This window comes from Vidua chalybeata, chromosome 21, assembly GCF_026979565.1.
Source record: "Vidua chalybeata isolate OUT-0048 chromosome 21, bVidCha1 merged haplotype, whole genome shotgun sequence".
Classification (NCBI taxonomy): Eukaryota; Metazoa; Chordata; class Aves; order Passeriformes; family Viduidae; genus Vidua; species Vidua chalybeata.
Genome location: NC_071550.1, coordinates 9,292,725 through 9,313,061, shown reverse-complemented (window position 1 = coordinate 9,313,061; position 20,337 = coordinate 9,292,725). Strand labels below are relative to the sequence as shown.

Genomic DNA, 20,337 nt, shown 5'->3' with positions numbered 1-20,337 from the left:
GGAGTGCTTGACAGGATCGTGCTCTGCCCTTTATGAGCAGAATTAATTTCTTTTGGCTTCCAATCAGCCTGGATTAAACACTCTCGAAGAGTCCTGGTGGCTTCTTGAGCCAGTTGGATCAGCTGCCTGGATCTCTGGGTGGGACTGGCAGAGACAGCGTGTGCCAGGCCCGGAGCTGCCAAATGATGTGCACAAAGTCTCCGTGCGGGTACGGATGTCTCAGGCTGTCTGGAACAAATTACAAAAGCCAGAATTATCTTGATTGTCTGAGAAATGTGCTCCCAGCTCCTGATGCTGCTAATAATTCGGAAGGCAACTCATTTAGTAACAGCATAAAGGCCTGCTCATCCTCGATGTGAGCGTTGCTGGTTACCAGGATCATCCTGCTATGTGGGCAGTGGGAGCTGCTATTCCTGGTGCTGTGTTTGAGGAGCAGCAGCCTTGGATGCAGTGATGAGTGGCAGAGTGGGAGGCACAGGAACCACCCAGCCTGGGCTGTGCAGCAGGTTTGCACCTTGGAGCTGCCCCTTTCAGGTGGATGTACCTCCCAGACAGGGGGTGGGGGGAGATGTGACCAGGGAAGTGTTGGAGAAGGAAATGCTGTTGGAGAAAGGGCTGGGATTTCTTAAAGCTTTCAAATACTCATAGAAGCTTTGGCTCCAGCATTTCTTTCTTTCCAAGTGCATGTTCCTGTGCTTCAGAAGCCCTTAAATGAGGGTATCTGAGCTCTGGGACTGGCTCTGGTGTCCTTTGTGTACAAGGGTGACAAGACGAGGGGAAATGCCTTCAAACAGAAGGTAGGCTGAGATGACATAATAGGAAAAAAAATCCTTCCCTGTGATGGTGAGGAGACCTTGTCAGAGGTTGCCCAGAGCAGCTGTGGCTGCCCCTGGATCCCTGGCAGTGCCCAAGGCCAGGCTGGACAGGGCTGGGAGCAGCCTGGGACAGTGGAATGTGTCCCTGCCTATGGCAGAGGGTGACACTGGATGATCTTTAAGGTCTCTCCCAACCCAAACCTTTCTGTGATTCCATTGATTCTATATTCCACCTGCAAATAACCACAGAACTAATTAGAGAAATGAAATTCAAATGAAATCAGCCCCCTTGGCTGCCCTGCAGCACCCCTTTAGGTAGCTGTGGAATGCTATGTTTATCAGCTCTGGGTGTGGAGATGTAGGGAATGAAGGGGTCAGAGCAGGGAAGTGCAGATTTTGCTCTGCTTTCCCAATGTGGAAATTTTGGCACTTGTGTGCTAGAAAGCAAAGCAGGGCAACAACAGGAGCTGGGAAAAGGGACACTTTGAGAAGGAACAAGCTCAGTCCTGGCTGGCTGTCACAAGGAAAAGGAGCTGTTTGCTTGGGGTGGTGATGGACTTGGGGTGAGTGCTGTCAGCACCGTGCATGAGTCATGAAAGGAACAAAGCCTTTATGGATTTTAATGCAGCTGATCCTTGTGTTCAATTTCTTTTATGCTCCAGTGATGGATAGACACTTGCTGGCTCAGAAGAGCAAAGGCCCCCGTCTGAAATTAAATCAGATAAAGGTGGACAAGACACAGGGAATTTACCTGTAAGGTATTACCTGGTGTTCTAGCTGGTGAGCGAGGGCAGAAAGGGACAAAACCAAGCAACCAAATTTTCATTTTTGAAGCAGAGAGAGTTTGTAACTGGGAGGGAGGAGAGTGTGTGAGGTTTCAGGTTGAGCAGAAATTGTTTTATCCTCTGGCCCTTGGCTGTCTGGGCTCTTGGGGAGCTGCAGAAGCCATTCCCTTCAGAGAAGACTGGGCAGGGAGGAAGGGTTCGAGGCTTCTAAATCCATCTGGCAAATGTCCCTGTTTCCTTTTTTGCCCAGTGGGCAGCAGCTTCCTTGGGACTGGAGCTTGTTTTCTCTCTGGGCTTGTTTCTCCAAGCAAAGGGGCACCCCGGCCGTGCTGAGCCTCTTGCTGTGTTAATTAGGGCTCGTGTCTTTTTTTGTGGCTTGTAGTGGCTTTTCTGCATCGATTTTGGTGGGGGTGGCTGGAGGCAGGTTGAGAGAAGCGGGTGGGTGAGTAATTGTGTGGCTGGCTGCTAAATCAGGAGACTTTCCTGGGCAGAGGAGGACTCCGGGCTGTGCTTAGAGGAAGGCTGCAGATGGTCCCAGCCCCTCAGAGGACCTGCAGGTGGGGACAGCCCTTCCCTGGCAGAAATTATCCTGCTCTGGCTCTGCTCTGGTGGTGGCAAACCAAACGTTTCAGGTCAGAGAACCTCTCAAGGGCAAACAGATAATGAGAGTGATGTGCTGCTCTCTTACTTTAGTAAAAGGGACTGTGAGTATTGAATACCTGGGATGAGAAGTGATTATGATGGAACAGCACAGGGAGCCTGGAAGTTGAGGCACAAACAACCCCCTTTCTATTAAAGAGAGAGGAAACAAAACCATCCAGGTTTCCATCTTGTACCCATTTCCACATTTTGTGCCTGTTTGTGCTTCCTGGAAGCTTTGTGCTCACAGAGAGGGGGTGCCAGACAATATTTATGGGTGTTTACCTCTCCCTGCAGCTGGGCAGCTGTCAAGTAGAAGTGACCATCCCAAGTGAAAGCAAGGGCTGTCTCTCATGGCAGCCAGAGCTTTATCAAAGGCAGGCAGGATCATTAGTCCAGAGTCCAGACAGTATTTTTAGCTTTTTATGGCTCTTGAAGGCAGGTGGGTGGCAGGGAAATATTGTCTCTTGTGAGGGAAGCAGCTGCACAGGCAATTGTGGAGCCTGCAGGTGGGAAGAGGACTCTGGAACTTGGGATCTGCTCCTAATGTGATCCTGCCCTGGCAACCGTGTCCTATGGGCACCTAGAGGTGGAAAACATTGGTAGCTGCTCTTGGAGCTGGGTGTGGATACTGGGAATTCAACCCCAAACCAGCAAATCAAACTGCAGCTCCAAAGTGCTTAATTATTTTTAATGCTTCCTAGTTTAAAAACAAACAAACAAACAAAAGTCACCAAGCCCAAAATACCCAAGTGCTGTGTGTGGTGTTGAGTGCTGTCCCATAATTAGATGAGGAGGAGGGTGCAGGTTACCTCAGACTCCTGTTTCTCAAGTAGTGCTTCTGCTGCTGCGTCCCAGTTCCAAGGGAGCAGCTTTGGATGGCAAAGTGCCTGCTCATCTGAGAGGAGAAGAACCTGCCTGTGACTGTGGAAAAGGGTGAGGATATGGAAAATCAGCCTGGTTTTAGTTGTGATCTAAGCCTGAGTGCCAACAGTGAGTCTGCAAACGTATCCATGGATCCACATCTCACCCCAAAGGTTTTGGGTGCTCTCAGACCATTCTCTTTCCCAGGCTCTCTGAAAACATCAAGAAAACTTGGATTTTGAAAACTTGGATTTGGAAAACTGATCTTCCATTTCGTTCTTGCTGAACTACCAAAGAGGTGTGTAGGATGTTCTGGCCAGGGCCAGGCTTCCATACTGGAAGCTGGAGCCAGAGGATATGTGAATTCCAGGTCAAGCCAAGTCCAGGATCGGCACCTGGACATGCTTTTCCATACAATTCCACAAGATTTTTTGCTTAACTTCAGTTCTCTTGCATCTTCTTGTGCTGAAGGGTCTGATGGGGTTGGGACAGAGGAAGGGATCCCACGTCCATGAGGTCAGGCTGGAGGATGACTCCTCTGGATGAACTCCTGACTGTGGGAAGGCCACTCTTCTACCCTGGGCAAGCCCAGCAGCTCAGGGGGAGAAAGTCCTGCCGCCTGTGGCAAACATCAAACCTCTGGGGTGAGCTTAGAGGCTTTGGAAAACTCCCTGACCCTCACAAAGGAGCATGGCCACCTAAACAATACACAGGAGAAACCTTTCCCTGCTGGCATGGTCAGAAATGCATGTCTGACACAATTGTGTCTCCTCCCTCCTCCATCTCCCCATATTTTGGTGGCCAGAAAAGTCACCTGTCATGGGTTTTGGATTGAGAAATGAAACAAACTCATTTGCTCAGTGATCTCAGGTTGGAGCATTCAGGAAACAGGTCAGGCTTTTCTGGTGGATATTCTTATTCTGTCAGTGCTGGAGTTGTCTTGGTTTCCGAGCTGGCTGCAGGGCTGGGTGTGTTTGTGTAGGTGATTCTCGTGATCAGCTGCAGAATTTTAAAAGCCTCCCTCTGGAGCAAGAAGTTCAGGTCACTCCTGAGTTAAACCCAATTTTAGACAATAATGGCTTTAGCTCTTGGCTCAGTTCAAGTCAGTTCAGGTGGGCTGGGTGAGATTTGAGCAAGGAAAGGATCAGGAGTAGAGACTGGAGCAGCGCTGGGCTTCCCTGGGAATAGAAATTGTTCCTGGGGCTCTCCACAGAGGGGAGGGCAGCTCTCAGCCAGGAATCTGGGGGCAGAAGGTTGTTCCTTAGGGAAGTTTCTCAAGAGGGGCTGAAGCTGACTCCCCTCCTTTGCCTTATTACACAAATTCCCTGCAGGGCTCTGCACAACTGGAAGGTCCCAGAGTCAGACTGAGGCTTTAGGAACACGTTGATGGGATGATGTAGAAGTAGAGAAGTGAAGGACAAAGATGAGCTGCTTGGAGAAGACTGAGACTTTTTCAGTTACAAAATGTTCCTGTGCTGAAGAACTCCAATAATCAGAAATGGTTGGATGTAGTTGCTTTTGGTTCAAAAAGGACTTAATAGAACTTAAACTGGGGCTCTCAGCTTATTTTCCAATTAAAAAGAACCAAAAAAGGAAGACAGTTTAATCTTTCAGCCTTTTGGTTCAGTTTCCCCCCTCTCAAACACCCTGAACCAGCACCCTTAAATAAAGTTTGGGCATGGGAGCTTAGGATGAAGGCTGTGAAAATGATTAAAGCATTGAAGAAATGTCCATTTAAGGAGACGTGTAAAGGCTGAGAGAGTTAAAATGAAGAGCAAAGTCTCATAAGTGTGAGATAGATAAAGAAAAGCAGAGAGAAAATCATGTTTCCCTATCTATTTTGGTAGGACTCAAAAAACATCTGTGACAAGAATGAAGTTTTAGAACTTCTTCACTAATGGGAATGTAATTAACTCATGGAAATCATCACAAGCATTTGCTGGTTTGGGTCTTGAGACCAAAGTAGCCTTGAGATCATCTTCAGATCCACCAGAAGGAAAGTGGTTTTTTTTGAAGGGGGATGATTAGGCCTTTCCCTGGTGCTCCCTGGAATAAGTTAGGTGGAAATGTGACGAGGCTGTTTCATAATTGTCCTTTTCTTTATCTTGTAATTTCTTCTGAATCCTGTGGAGCCACAGCTCGGGAGCAGGATCCAGCCTGTTCCAGCCTGACCTGGGAATGTGACTTTGCCAGTTTAGACACGAAACAATGTCGATAGGAGTGCTGCTATTTCATCACTTCATGTCTGATTTAAAGATCAAACATCTTCCTGCTACAGCTCAGAGAGAAACTTCAATGCTCCAGTGCTGAGTGTGCCCTCCAACCCCGCGAGCCTCAGCTGTGGGAAAAGGTCTGGGGTTGAAAATTGTCACTCCTTTCAAATGAATCCCAGGTGCTTTCTGGTAATGTGGATCTCACTGTGATAAAGGGGGGTTGGTTTTGTGGAGGAGGCAGGTCTGGCAGGCTCTGACTTGGTGCTGCGGGGAGATAACTGCTCCCTTTCCATGGTGGAACATCCCCTTGACCTTGCTTTGGGAGGATCTCATCCATAGCCTCCCACCTTTGCCGGATCTGGAACACCGGAGAAGATTCTGGCAGGTGAAATTATCTAATCAGAGGGTGGCCCTGTCCTCAATGAGGCTTCAGTCAGAGCTGAGAGCTCGTCCAGCTGCCACAAGTCAGGCATGAAAGCTCTCCTGCTGGGGAGGAGCATTAACAAACCTCCCTCCCAGTGCCAAAGACAAATCTCTGCTGCTTTTCTGGCCTGCAGCACTGGGAGGAGAGTGGCAGCCAAAGGCTGTGGGAGGCTGCAGGGAGTTATTTCTACTTCCACATTGGGAAGGGATCTGCACTCTTGGCTGCTGGTAGGTGGGTAAGACCTTTCCTGAGGGTCATTAGAAACAGGCCTGGAGAAAAGATGAGGTGAAGTCTCAGCTTGATCGAGACATGGACTGCTGAATCCTGGCTGCTCTGGCTGCAGGATGAAGACTGAACTCCAGAAAACTCCTCACATTTCTTTTTAATCCCATTATTTTCAGAAGTTCATATCCATGTGCTCCAAGTAACTGATGCTGTATCTGTTCAAAACCATTTAGCTGATAACACAAATAACCTCATCACAGATCTCTGCAGCTTATCTCTGCTCTCTGAGAAATGTGCTGAAATGAAAAAATTACCTTTCTTCTCTTCTGATGCCAAATCTCAGCCTTATTTACCCACTTCCTGGGCAGAAGCATTCCAAATTCCTGAAGTTCCGTGGCCAAAATTACCTCCTGGACTGGCTGGATGAATCCTGAGCTTCTTTGAATTTCTTGTTCTGTAATAATCAATAAAGTACTAAAATTGGATAGGTACAATAAAAGAGGATTTGGAAATGCTCGGCTTGGTTACCAGTTGTACAGACAGGACCATCCCAAGCCTATTTTTAAAAAAACACTTAATTTTTTTCACTCTGGTTACAGCTTTAAAGCCAGTTATAGCAGGTACAAAATGATGGTAACCCCTGCCTTTCACAAAGGGTGAAAAGGACAAAGGAAGCTTAGCATGATCCAATTTTTCATTTTAATTTGAAGTATGAAAGAACAGGAGACTCTGGGAGCAGTTAATGCTGTGTCTGGGGCAGATCCAGGATAATGCAGTTCTGGTTCTCTTCTGGAGCAGACTGGGCAGTGGATGGGATTTTGGGTGTTCTGTTTTTCTCTTCTGCTCATGTCTTTGGCTAATAAGGGATTTTAGGCTGTTTCTTTTCCCTTTGTTTCCACATTCTCACCTCTTTAAAAATGAAGGCAGTGCTGGTACCTGACTTTGTAACGCACTCGTGAAGGAGGCTGGCTGTCAGCACTGAAAAGTAGTGAGTTTAAAACATCTCAAGAGAAGTAAAAATAAGCCTTTAAAAATGTTGAAATGAAGTGTGGGGAACTTGAATCAGAAGTAAAAGAGATGGTAACAGCATCATCTTCTAGAAATCATCAGCTAGAAATCTTCTAGCTGCTCAGTCACTGTGAGTGGGAGACTCTTGCACGGAGCTCAGCGTTCGTGTTCCACGGCGAATGTGTTAAATCCACGGCGTGGCACACACAGAGCTGCAGCTGTGGGTGTCTGCCAGAGCTCAGCCCGAGGCAGGATTGGACCTTTGAGGGAGGTGACATGTCCACGAGTGTTGTCACTGACCTGCGGTGTGAAAACGAGGGGCTCCCACCTTGGATGGAGAGAGGGGAATGTCCTCAGTGGCAAAGTCAGTGCTCAGGATCACGTCCTGGCTTTGAAATGCTGGAATCATGGGTTGATCTTCAAAAGTTGTGGCTCGTGAACGGAAGGGAGAAGTTGGGAGTGTTTTCCTGGTGCCTCTTTCCACAGAAGGATGGGGCTGTAAAGGTTTCCTGCAGCAGAAGCCTCCCCAGGGTTCCAGCAGTGCTGAAGCCACAGCTGTGACCTCGGGCCAAGTTCAGCTCTTTGGGTTTCAAAGGCCACATCTGAGCAATCAGCTGAGGCCTACTTGGCATGAAGGTGCACAGGGGACAAAAGCAAACAAAATTTGTATTTATTTTTCCTTTTTGAAACCTGGCAGCCCTCCAGCTCATCAAACAGCACTTCTGCTTCTGATCCCTCCAGGGCTGCCCTCTGATCTGGCTTGTGTGGGAAGGATGAGAAATCCTTTCCTTGTAACTACAAACCTCTGTTGTCCCTCTGTGAGAGCTGGAAAATGCAGAATTAGTGTCCCTTTTCCTCAAATCAACCTTCTTGTCCATTAGCAGGAATGGAATAGCCCCCCTGCATCTTTGGAAACCTTTGTTCCACAGGAGGAAGGTTTGGGTGAGGCTTAATTTCCATCTAATAGCCTGTTAAAATCTTCACATGGTTTCTTGGAGAATGCCATTAAGAATCAATTACATTAATGGGGCTCAGTTGGAGCTGTGCTGAAATATGGATGGGATCAAGGAAAGTGACTTTGCAAAACAGGGTCCTTGGTGCTGCAGCCATTTATTCCTCTTGATCTCCCCAGGTTTCTGTGTGGACCAAACCTGCTCTTGGATGTTGTCAGCTCTGCAGAAGCTGAGCTTGTTCAGGGTTGAGGGATTAGTGCCATGAACGGCGGTGTAAAGCCACTGCCAGGGGGGTTAGGAGGGAGTAATTCCCTCGCCCTGGTAGAGATGGTGTTGGACTGCCCAGTTAAAACCACCTGGCAGCACCAGGAGATCCTCCAGGCCTTGCTCATCCAACTGCATAGCCTGATCTGACACCTTAGAGGTGTCTGGGACTCTGCTGCTGACACTGCAGAGTGTCCACGAGCTTATCGTGTGACAAAGGGCCTGGAGATAAGAGAGGATGGAGAGAAAGGACTTTCTGTCCGTGGCTGCTGGTTGTTAAACTGATTATAACGTGGGTTGTGAAAGAGGATCCTTGTCCGTGGCAAGAAGATGGTGACAGAGAGCAGCTGGATGTCCCTGCAGGAGAATGCATGGAAAGGTGAGTCCTGAGACTGCTCAGGATCTCGTATGAAGGTGGGACTGAGAGGTCACTGTCCAGTGAAAGGTCATTGTCCACTGTCCCTTCCATGGGGTGGGATTTAATGAGTGCCCCCCTGCCCACAGCTGGTGTTGGGCAGTGGTGGCACTGCTTTGGTCCTGCTGCTGGTGTAGGAAGCGTGACTGGAGCTGGGATTGCAGTGAATATGCTGGGAAAGCTCCACCTGAATGCTCCTGGATTGGGATGAGAGATTCAGGTGGGGTTGGGAAGGAGCCTGTAGTGGCCACAGTGACTCAAGGTGAAAGCTCAAGAGAGGGACAGACACAAGGCCTTGGTGTGTGTCTGTTGTACTTTCCACCATACTTTGAGCCTCTTGGATTGTGTTTTTTTTCAGGAATGTTTGTAGAAAGGGATCTGTGGAATCCAGCTGCCTCGTGCCAGTGTTTCCAAACACTGCGTGGGCAGCTCAGCTGCAGGCGAGTGGCCTGAGGGACTGAGCTATGAGGCAGAGCCCTGTGGTGTTTGCATCCAGGTGCCAGGCAGTGCATGGGTGTCTGTGAGGTGCAGGGAAAGCCACAAGTGTTGGGTGCTGCCTCTTGTCCATGAGAAATTTGTGATTTACAAGAGCTCATCTGTTGCAATGTATTTGTAAGGGTTAGGCCATAGTGTGCACCAGCCAGCCTGCTTCTGAGTTTGTTATCAAAGCCTCGGGAATTCGTCAAGGCTACTGGAACATAAATTGTGCTGAATTACCAAAGAAGAGGCTGAGAAACCAAATACCAAGAGACCACAAGAACTGGATAACAGAGGGCTGTGAAACACCTGGATGTAACCAATCCACACTCTGAGAAATGCAGGCAGAAAATGAGTGAACAAGACAAAGGCACCAGTCAAGAACTGTGTACTTAGCAGCTTGTGGAATCTATAAAGATGTGTGTAATGTAAACAATAAATGGCTTCTGCTTGATCATATTGGTCAGTTGTCCAGGAGTCCTGGATTTCCTGCAATACTCATCATCCCCAGACTCATGAGGTCATACCTAGGTTTGTCTTCCTCTTTACAAACCAGGGGTTTGAGTAAAACCAAAGCAAACGAACTCTTTAAAAGATATAAAGTAGAAGTGGGGTGAGCACCCCCCTGGTTCCCCTGCGTGCCTTGGCTGAAGCACTCGAGGTGCAGCTGAAGAGAAGCCCCGCAGCCAGAGCCGAGGCACTGACACAGGTGACAGGTACAAAAGTGCTGAGCTGGTACCCTCCAGCAGAGCTGCATCCCGGGCAAGGGCTCCACTCGGTGTCTGATCAGCCTGAACGCCCTGGGGCTGGCATCTCAGCTGGCACTGGAGCTCCTGGGGCTGCCCGCCCTGCCTTGGCACCGCTGTCCTATGGAGCGGCCGGGGCTGCAGGCCCCACAAAGGTGACTCCATGGAAACGACTCTTGGGATGCTCAGTTTGTGTTTGGAGTTGGAGGCTGGAGAGATGTGCCTTTCCTGGAGCTCCTCCGTTAGGGAACTGGCTCCTGCGTGCAGCCTGTGCTGGATGCCGAGCCTGTCCCCACGAGCTCTCATTAAATCCCGCAGAACCAAACCTGCCTCTCGCCACTTCCCACCTCATCCGGCCCGAGCTGCGCGTGCGGGGAGGATCCGTAAATCCCCGAGCTCAGGCTCGGCCTAACCTTGGAGCAGAGTGATGGGAAGGGCGTTGTGGAGACCAGCCCCAGCCAGACTTTACAGTGGCTCGTTCTTGGAAACGAGCTGTGTTTCAGGCAAATATCCGGGAGCCGGGGATTTTTTTAGCCTGTCTCTTGCTGTTCATTTTCTCCCTGGCACTGGGACTGCAATTCCAGGAACCCTGGCTATACTTGAAAGTGCCTCTCAGACAGGGATAAAAGTAATTAAACCTCTCAGCTTTCTCTTTTTGGTTTTTTTTTTTTTTTTTCCCACTTATTGTAGTTTTTCAAACGTGGATTTAAGATGGGGACAAAACGTACGGGCTGAGATCTGCCAGCCTGTTCCAGCTTGGAGCAGGTGAATGGGAGGATGAGGAGGCTCCTCCATAAAAGGCTCCAGAGCTGCTCCTGGAGCAAGCAGAGATGGTTGGCTGCTGCCAGGTGCAGCCTTTCTTACACTTCCCCTCTCCTCCTCATGTAATTAACTCGTTAAATTTAGCTGTCTGAGAGGTATGGAAATGCATGTGGTGCAAACGCTTTGGCTGTGCAAATAACCGTGATTTCAGCTTCCGTGAAAAATCAAGGGAATTGTTTCATGCCATGCAGAAGCACTGAAAGAACTGAGTTTCATACAATAAGCAGATTAAAAAGGCAAGAAAATTGAGGAAAATGAGGAGCAATGTTTTTATCTAATCTGGATTATGATGATTTCGAGCTTTTAATGTTCTCAATTTTAATTTTTTAACTTCAATTTTATTTGGGAAATTAAACTGTGACATCCTTTCAAATAGAAAAGACCAGACTCTCAAGGTTTTCATTTAACAATGCTGGCACACAGAATGTTCTCCATGCTGCCTTTCTTCAAGGAAAGGTTTTGGCAAACTTGGCTTGAGTTACTGAAGTGTTGTGGTTGACCAAAATCCAGGGGGAATGTGTGTGGGGGAATTCAATAAAAACTAACCAGCAAAAAACTCTCTTTCCTGCTGTTGTGCTACTCCATCTTTGGGCAGATGGAGCCAGCTGAGAGTCAGAGCATCCTTAAAAATGCACTTTTTGGATGAAATGCTTTCTCTGTTAATAGCTCTTCCTGATTGCTCTGTGCTTTCCCACGTGGAGGGATGGCCCAGTCTGCAGAAACTGAATTTGAACATACCTAGGTTAATTTTAGGGTTGCATCCCAAAGGTGTGGTCACTGGAGATTTTTTTGATCTATCACAGAGTTATTTAGGTTATTTATTTATTATTTATTTATTATTTAGTTATTTAGAAAACACCTGTGAGATCATTGACTCCAACCTGTGACTGACCTCCACCTGCTTGTCACCCAGTGAGTGCCACATCCAGGTGTTGCTTGGACACCTCCAGGGATGGGGACTCCACCACCTCCCTGGACAGCCCTGTCCAATGTTCAATCATCCTTTCTGTGAAGAAATTCCTCCTCATGTCCATCCTGAGCCTGCCCTGGCCCAGCCTGAGGCCATTCCCTCTCCTCCTGTCCCTGTTCCCTGGAGCACAGCCTGACCCCCCCGGCTGTCCCCTCCTGTCAGGAGCTGTGCAGAGCCACAAGGTCCCCCCTGAGCCTCCTTTTCTCCAGGCTGAGCCCCTTCCCAGTTCCCTCAGCCTCTCCTGGGGCTCCAGCCCCTTCCCCAGCTCCGTTCCCTTCCCTGGACACGCTCCAGCCCCTCAGGGTCCTTCCTGCAGTGAGGGGCCCAAAACTGGACACAGCACCCGAGGGCTGAATCCAGGGGGATTTTTTTTGGGTGTTATCTGCTGAGGAGCTGGGCTGCTCTGAGCCAGCCTGTCCTGATGGAAAGCCCTTGGTTGTGCTTATTGTGGAGAGGGTGAGAGACTGGCGATGGAGCGCAGGGAGCAGCTGAGGTCAGCTCGGGTGGGATGAGCCAGGTTCATCCCGTGCTCCCGGGGTGCTGACGCTGTCAAACATTAACCTGCCCCTCCACACACAGCTGTCCCTGAGCCTTCACCACCTGTGCATGCAGCACACACCTGATGGATCCTGTTCCAGCTCTGTTTGCTCTCAGGGCTCAGCTCCTGTTGGGTACAGCACATGGGGACGAAGGCTCCAGGTCTGCCTCATCCTGAGCATGAATGGGAGGAGATGATCTTCCTGGGAGCACAGAAACGCTCAGTGGGGATAATCCTGGAGCAGGGAAACCCCACCAGGCACCTGCTCCATCCCCAGAGTGTTTTATCCAGGTGCAAAGCAGACTGGGTGCTCCAAACCCATTTTCTGCTCAGCAGTTTGTTGGCAGTGGGGCGATGGCATTAACCTGCCTGGCTCTCTTTGGTCACCCCCACACTTCTCCACTGGGCTCCAGCTTTGTTTGAGGTGGCAGAAGGGATTGTTCTAATTTAATTTTCCATCTTTATTGTTCAGTGCACAGCCCTAAGTCTTATTTACAGGTTTATTCAAACCGTGGGAACATGGGAATCTTCATTTCCTTCCAGACCTCTTTTTTATGGACCTCATTGCCACAGCCTGAGAGCTTCACACCAATATTAACTCAATTTCACAACACCCCTGTGAGACAGACTTTGATGTTTCCTATTTTATGGTGCAAAGGGAGGTCTAGGAATATCAAAGACAAAAGTAACCATTAATTTTCACTTAATACCCTCAAAACCTGTTTTTGGGAACAGCAGTAGGCTCGTTTCTCCTGCATGGGCTCACACCCTGACAAGTTTTAGAGCACCAATCCAAATGGAAAGATTTCCAGGCCTTCTCATGAACTCACACCAGAGTTTTCTTATGGTTTTCCTTGATTTAGGGCTCAGACAGCACCTAGAAAACTCCACCTAAAGGTAGAAAGCTATAAACAATAAAAAGAGTGTGTGGCTTTAAACCTTTTGGTAACTTCATGCTTTTCTCATCTCATCATGAACACCGGAAATAAAAATTCCTGCAGGTGATGGTGGCAAAGAATGTCCTAGTGGACATTTTAGCTTAAAGCTGGCAATTTGTTTATGCAATTTTACTGAATGCTCAACTGAAACCTTCCTCCACCCATCCCATCACTGAGCCCTCTTTGCCATCTGTTAGTCCAAAGTGGTTTCTGAAGTTGCTGCTGGTGGAGCTGTGCTGTGGAGGAACAAACTTCGTGGCATTATTTCTTCCCTTGGTATATCTGGGCTTTAGGAGGAAAATGTCCAAGAATAATTGAGATGAATCAGGTTTCTATATGTGGCTTCTTTGAATATTTAACATCTTAGATCTTGTGAAGCAAAAGGGCCAAGGAACAAACGCTGTCTATTTTTAGGGCTGGGAGTGGATGAAGCTGCTGGCCTAGATCCTGAACTCCTTCCATGAGGAGCAAGGCAAAAAACAACCATAAACTGAGCCAGTCTTCGTGTGATGGGCAGGATTTCTTGTGTTTATTTGAGTGACAAAAACCAGTTGGTTTTCATGTTGAGTTGTTTGAGTTGTGGAGGGAAAAAGTAAAAAAGGGATCATGAGAACTTTGAACAAAACCTCTTCCCTCTCTGGTTTTATTTCAGTTGTCCAAACTGAGAATTGTCTAAATACTTGAAAAGGATGAAAGTCAATAAAGTAAGGGAAGACTTTCTCCCTGTCTCCACCTCTTCCCCCATTCAACACTGGGGTTATTAACTTGCTCAGGAGTTATTCCAGTGTTTTGCTTTTCCCAGCTGGCACAATATGGAAATTTGGGAGTTTTGAGGGCTCTTCCTCTTTCCCTCCTCTTTCCTGTGCCAGTCTTGATGCTTTGCACTGGTTCCAGTAAAAATTCACCCTGACTACTAACCTGTTCTCAGAAATTCAGCTGGGTTTAAACAGCCCCCAGATAAATCTCAAGTTACAGGCTGGGGAAAGGTCTATGTTTGCAGTGCATTTCTTACTGGGAGATATTGCTGTTACTTTAAAATTAAAAATAAGGGCAAGATATACTGAAAAAAAAAAATAGAAATAAGTGGGGTGAAAAACTGTTCTTCAGCTGAGCCTGAGAATGGAAAATTTCTACCCAAAAGAAGAATATTTCTGGAAATGACAACTCAATGGAAACATAGTTCTCTAATGCATTCACTGTTAAGTGAACATTATTTATATTGCAGGAGAGAAACGCAATGTGGCAGAAGTTATTTGGTTGAAAAAAAAAATAGAAAATCCATAAGCAGACATTCATCGTTTGCAAGTAGGGAGCCTGGGATACAGATGATCTAGAGGATGAAGACTCCAGACTCTTGCTCTTGCAATTTGCATTTTGTTGGTATATATAAAATGAAATGAGGTTTATATTTGTTTCAAGCAGAAGTGCTTAGCAGGCATAGGAAAAGCTGTCTGCAACGTTAAGCATATATTCCAAGTTTTCTTGGAACGAGATCATTAGGAGGAAATAGCTACTCTTTTTCTATTCTTGCTGAGGTAGGATCATGTTCTCTACATTGTTTAATAGCAAGTCTAATGCTACTTTTGAGACTCTTTTTTGGAGAGGCAGCACATTCTCAGCCATGTGATCCTGCAATCTGCAGTTGTTTTGGGATAAAACTTGGATTGCTCCAAAGGGGAGATGCAAATCCCACCTGATTTGGGCTGACTTGTGGGACTGACAGGGGAATTAAATTCTGGGACAAATCTACACAGGGGGTTTATTCTTCCTTCTCTTTATTTGTCCCTTCTAGGGCTGTTGGAATGGTTTGGGCCCCGCAGTGGTGTGGGGCTGCTGCTCCCGTAGGCTCTGGGTGTGTTCCTGGCACCCACAGCTCCGAGGATTTTGGTGTATCAAATTCTGCATGGAGGGTGTGATGGGAAGGTGAGGGGGCTCCCAGTGCTCCTCCTCTTTCCCATCTCAATGATGTCCTGGTGTGCAAGGGAAGTTTTCCAACACGTCCATCCATCCTGCAGGCTCTGGGATGATAATCTGGCCAAACTCCTGAGCAGCTGCTTTTTCAGGTTCACCACCTTTGGAAAGAGCTTTTACTTTTGCCAGTGGGAAGGACAGAGGTTTAGGGTTTATATTTTAGCAGTTTGCTGTGGGTGGCAGATCCTTAACCCTCTTACTGCTGATTTCAGTGGGTTTCAGATCAGATCCCAAAATCCTTTGGCCATGTTGCAGGACAGATTTCCCAGCTCAGAGCTCCTGTATCCCCTGGAATTACTCCCTCAGCAATGAAGACAGCCAGATTGACAGCTAAGATACTTTTTCTCTTTGTAATGACTTTTTAACATTCAAAATTTATGGATCTCTTTATGCCCATAAAACATAGCAAGTCTATCCTCTGTCCCATTCCAGCATCACTTGCCTAAATTTGAATCCATCACTTTGAAATGATTTCATTGCAAATGGGGTGCATGATGAATAATGGAATATCTTGAACCCTACTAACTTCAAATTAATGTCCTTTACTGCCAAGTAATTACTGTCCCATGAAGGAATCCTTTGTACCACTGGATGAAGCTTTCTAGTCCCTCATGCCCCAAAATCCTTTAAACTGTCCCTTTCAAGCTGGTCTGAACCAAAAAAATACGAGGACTGTGGGTCCTGATAAGTTTTTATTTCTTTAATTGGTTTTGTGGAACTGTTGGAGGCTGGGAGTGTGGCTGGAACACATCTCTGGATGACTTTGTCCTGGACACCAGAGTGATTAGCAAGAGCCCTGTTGCTTTTTAAGGCTCAGCCTGGCATTTGTGAAATCAGCTCGTTCTTGACCCTCCTGGAGCAAAACACCAGATTGTTGTGGTCATCTTTTTTTGCAAATATATTCTACCTTGTCCTTATGGCTGTGAGTGGGTGCTTCAGGAACATCTCAGGACAGGAATTTTGCTGCTGAAGGGAGGGGAAGAACTCCAGCTCTGGGCTAATGTAACTCCTGTCCTCTGCCTGCCAGGTTCACTTCTGTTTCTCAGTGCCCCAGGCACAAGGATGGAAAATCTGACCCCACTTATTTCATGTGAGAAACAACTGGTGGCACTGAGCATCAGGAATTTTCAATCTGCTCTCTTCCAGGAAAGCCTTTTCTTCCACTTCACCAGTGCTTTGTGCTTGATCTTGTTGAATTCTAAAATTGCCCTCCTGGCCTTAGATGAGGAACTAACTCTGGTGTCTAAAAGAAGCCAAACCAACATGAGTATCTCCCCAATTTCTAGGATGCTCACTCTGTCTTGCACTCTAACAATCAGACTTTTCCCCATTTCTCCTTTTGTGGTTCTCACCATTAGATTTTCAATTTGTTAATTTTTACAGTGATAGTCAACGTATTCTGTACAAATCTGAGCTCCATGAGGGGCTTTTTACACTTTCTTATCTCTTCATACAGAAAGACCATGAGCAGAAAGTTACACAGACAAGTTCCCTTTATCCCACCCAGGGCATCTAAGGATGCAGAGGGATGGACAAGGTATGTGGAGTGACCTGAACCTGTTTGTGGGCTAATGAATCTGCTCCATCATTACCTCATGTCGTAATGACTACTTGGTGCCAGAATCCTCAAGAAAAATCCACCCTAACCTGAAGGACCATCAGTCTGTGTCATTAAACATGCCCTGACCCAATCAACCAGAGCTATTTAAAATTTAAATATAATCTCTCGGGCGTCTGTCTCGTCACGAGTCTCTGGAGGCTGCAAATCTGCCTTAGTTCTAACAGAAGATTTCAAAAAGGTTTCACTCCTTTCTCTCATGCTCAGGATCACAAACGAGATGGCCGTGACAATCTAAATAAATAGATGTGCTGCTGTTGGGTTATTTCATCTTCATAAGGGCCATTTAACCCCCTTCTGCTTTTTCTGCTGGAGCAAGGGAGTTTTCAAAGGAAAGGGTCAAGGAACAGGATGCAGAAAATTGATGTCCTTGCCAGCTCCCAGCTTGAAATATCTCGGGTGACACTGAAAGACTCCCTGTAGGGCTCTGAGAACCAGGATGAATGAGGATCCTTGGATTAAATGATGATTAAGTGCCTGATGAAATGGGATGAATGAGGTGCTGCAGGCAAGAACTCCTCCATTATCAGAGCTGACCCCGGGCCAAATTTCCTCCGTTTCCCCATCTGTAAAAATGGAAATTTATTGCATCATCAGGTAAGGGTGAAGTTGTGTCTTAGAAACCTTCTTGCTCTGGAGAGCAGAGAACACCTTTCTGTTCATAGCTCCTGCCCAAGTAATCATGGGATCATGGGTTGGAAGAAGCCTTAAAACCATCTGGTTCCACCCCCTGCCATGGCAGGGACACCTCCCACTGTCCCAGGCTGCTCCAAGCCCTGTCCAGCCTGGCCTTGGGCATTTCCAGGGATCCAGGGGCAGCCCCAGCTGCTCTGGGCACCCTGTGCCAGTGTTTTATCCCCCTTATAACAAAAAACTTCTCCCCAGTATCCCATTTAAACCTACTCTCTGTCAGTACAAAGCCACTCCCTCTTGTCCTGTCACTCTCTGCTTTTGGAAACAATTCCTCTCCATCTTGTGGACTCCCTTCAGCAACTGCAAGGCCACAATGAGGTCACTCCAAAGCTTCTCCTCTCCAGGCTGAACAATTCCAGCTCTCCCAGCCTTTTCTCCCAGCAGAGCTGCTCCCTCTGATCAATGTGGAGACCCATAACACTGTGCTGCTGCTGGTATTTAGTAGAAACTTTCACAAAATGAGCTAAGACAGGAATCAGTTTTTTCCCTGGACTGAAATCCTCAGTGTGAGCCATGTATTGAATCCAAATGCTCCACAAAGATCCCCTGAGCAAGTCTTCATGAGGCCTGGTGGGGATGGACACGCTTCCATCTTCCCTGCATCATCCATCAAGGAGCCTGAAGTAGCAGGAAAGGGATGGTTATTGAATACCTCATGAAAGATGAGAGAGAAACAGAACTATTACCCCTCTTTGAGGAGAGGAAATGAAGGAGGGAGTAGTAGAAGAGTAATAAAGCAAAGAACAAGCCCACAGTTGCCTTGGTGTTTGGTTTAGGCAGCTGCCTGCTTTTTTAGGGCCAGGAAGGGCAGTAGGTACAGGGCATGGTAAATCCTTCTCCTCCAGCACTCGCTATGACGTTCACTGCAGATCTGTCCAGTGCTTGTAGAGCTCACTTGGAACAATCTCAGGGAGATCTCTGGCTTCCTTTAAAATAAAAGATCATTCAATATTTGGTCCAAAGTAACCAAAATATGTCGGAATGCAGGAACACCAGGCTCCTGTGATTCTGCCCTCAGCCATGTGGAAGACAAGTTGCTCTTGATGCCCATGACTTACACCATGGAACAAGACCAGAGCCACAGCTGATATTTCTGCCTGACTGGGACAGCATTCAAGATCATCCAGGAAGGGACAGGAATCAACTGATTGCACAAGAAACAATCCCTTCCAGGAAACAAACTCTCCAGAAGAGCACCACGGGTGTCTGTCATTGCCATGGGGCCATTTTCAATGTGCTTTTTATGTCCCTCCTTTGTCTTCCCTCTTTACAAAAGGGGAAGGGATCAGCAAGCTCCTTCAGGAACTATCAGAGATGTTTCCTGCAGGGTCATGCAGCCCACTTGGCATCTCCAGCCCAACTGGCTTTTTGTAGCCCTGCCATCCTGGCTTAGGATCGGCCTCCCTAAGCCTTCCTCGCACCTTTAATTGCTTTTTTTCTTCCTGGCTGGATCCTCAAAGCCCCACAGGACATAGGGAAACAGCTCCCTGCCATCCCTCCTGGTGGTTGTATCCGTGTGCTACGTGAGGTGACTGTTCCAGCTGGTAAAACATGCTGGGGTCACTTCCTACAGAGGGGCTGAACATGTCCAGGATCAGGATTGTTAAATCCAGGCTGTTTCACCTGCACGGTTTGGTTTTACATAAAATCAATTACTCTCTGAGTGAATGTTGGGGAAAATGACCCATTGCAGGCTGGATGAAGAATCCCTGGCTCTTAAAAAAGCTCAGTGCTGTCACTGGGAATTTCTTGTTAAGGAAATACAGAAATCTGAGAGGTGAAGTCAAGAAGTGCAAGTGTGATTTCTGATGGAAAACTGCTTTATTTCTTCCCTGTCTTTGTACAAGTGTTATCTGTGGGTCTCAAACCCTGCAGGAAACATCTCTGATAGTTCCTGAAGGAGCTTGCTGATCCCTTCCCCTTTTGTAAAGAGGGAAGACAAAGGAGGGACATAAAAAGCACATTGAAAATGGCCCCATGGCAATGACAGACACCCGTGGTGCTCTTCTGGAGAGTTTGTTTCCTGGAAGGGATTGTTTCTTGTGCAATCAGTTGATTCCTGTCCCTTCCTGGATGATCTTGAATGCTGTCCCAGTCAGGCAGAAATATCAGCTGTGGCTCTGGTCTTGTTCCATGGTGTAAGTCATGGGCATCAAGAGCAACTTGTCTTCCACATGGCTGAGGGCAGAATCACAGGAGCCTGGTGTTCCTGCATTCCGACATATTTTGGTTACTTTGGACTAAATATTGAATGATCCTTTATTTTAAGGGAAGCCAGGGATCTCCCTGAGATTGTTCCAAGTGAGCTCTACAAGCTTCTTCATCTAAATTTTACTCTGGGAGCAGCTGAGGTGGATCTTTCTGCCCCTTTGCACAGATGGATTGTCCAGGAAACCCTCAGGAAAATCCTGGTGGGTCAAAGTGGAAAATTTTGACCTGAAACAGCAAAAGATCACAGCAAAAGGTCACAGATGGACACTTCCAGCTCTGTCCTGCCCCTCCCACCACAGCAGCATGGTGGGAGGGACAGGGAGAGATGGACAGGGCTGCTCTGAAGGACTCAAATTGGCTGGGCCCAGGTGATTTCCTCAATGCTGTGGAACCTGCTTCATCCAGAGGGGCTGGAAAGTGGATCTGGGGATTGTCTCTGATGTCAGGTTCTTCAGCTGGGCTCGGTGGCTGGAGAAGACTCAAGTGAGAAGTGACAGGAGCTCCGGTGGTGGGCGGTTGAGTTGTGTGGTGCTGGGCAAGGCAGAGATCCTCAGATCAGGGATCTTCTAAAGACAGGGCTTACCTGGGAAAGATAATATTGTCTTTGCCAATTTGAGGAAAAGTTAATTTGAAACGAGCTGGACTTGCAGGTGATGATGTTCCACAGAAGTTTGACACAAGGTTGCTCTAAGGGTGTTGGCTCTCACCAGGGAGAGGCAGCAAAGCTGTCTCAGCTGGGCTGTGACCT

The 20,337-nt window shown here is 47.5% G+C and overlaps 1 protein-coding gene across 2 annotated transcripts in view; it reads left to right on the top strand.

Moving 5' to 3' along the window:
- Positions 1 to 20,337, top strand: part of CACNA1B (calcium voltage-gated channel subunit alpha1 B) — a 298,976-nt gene that overhangs the window by 16,192 nt on the left and 262,447 nt on the right. The gene's annotated exons all lie outside the window — the stretch shown is intronic.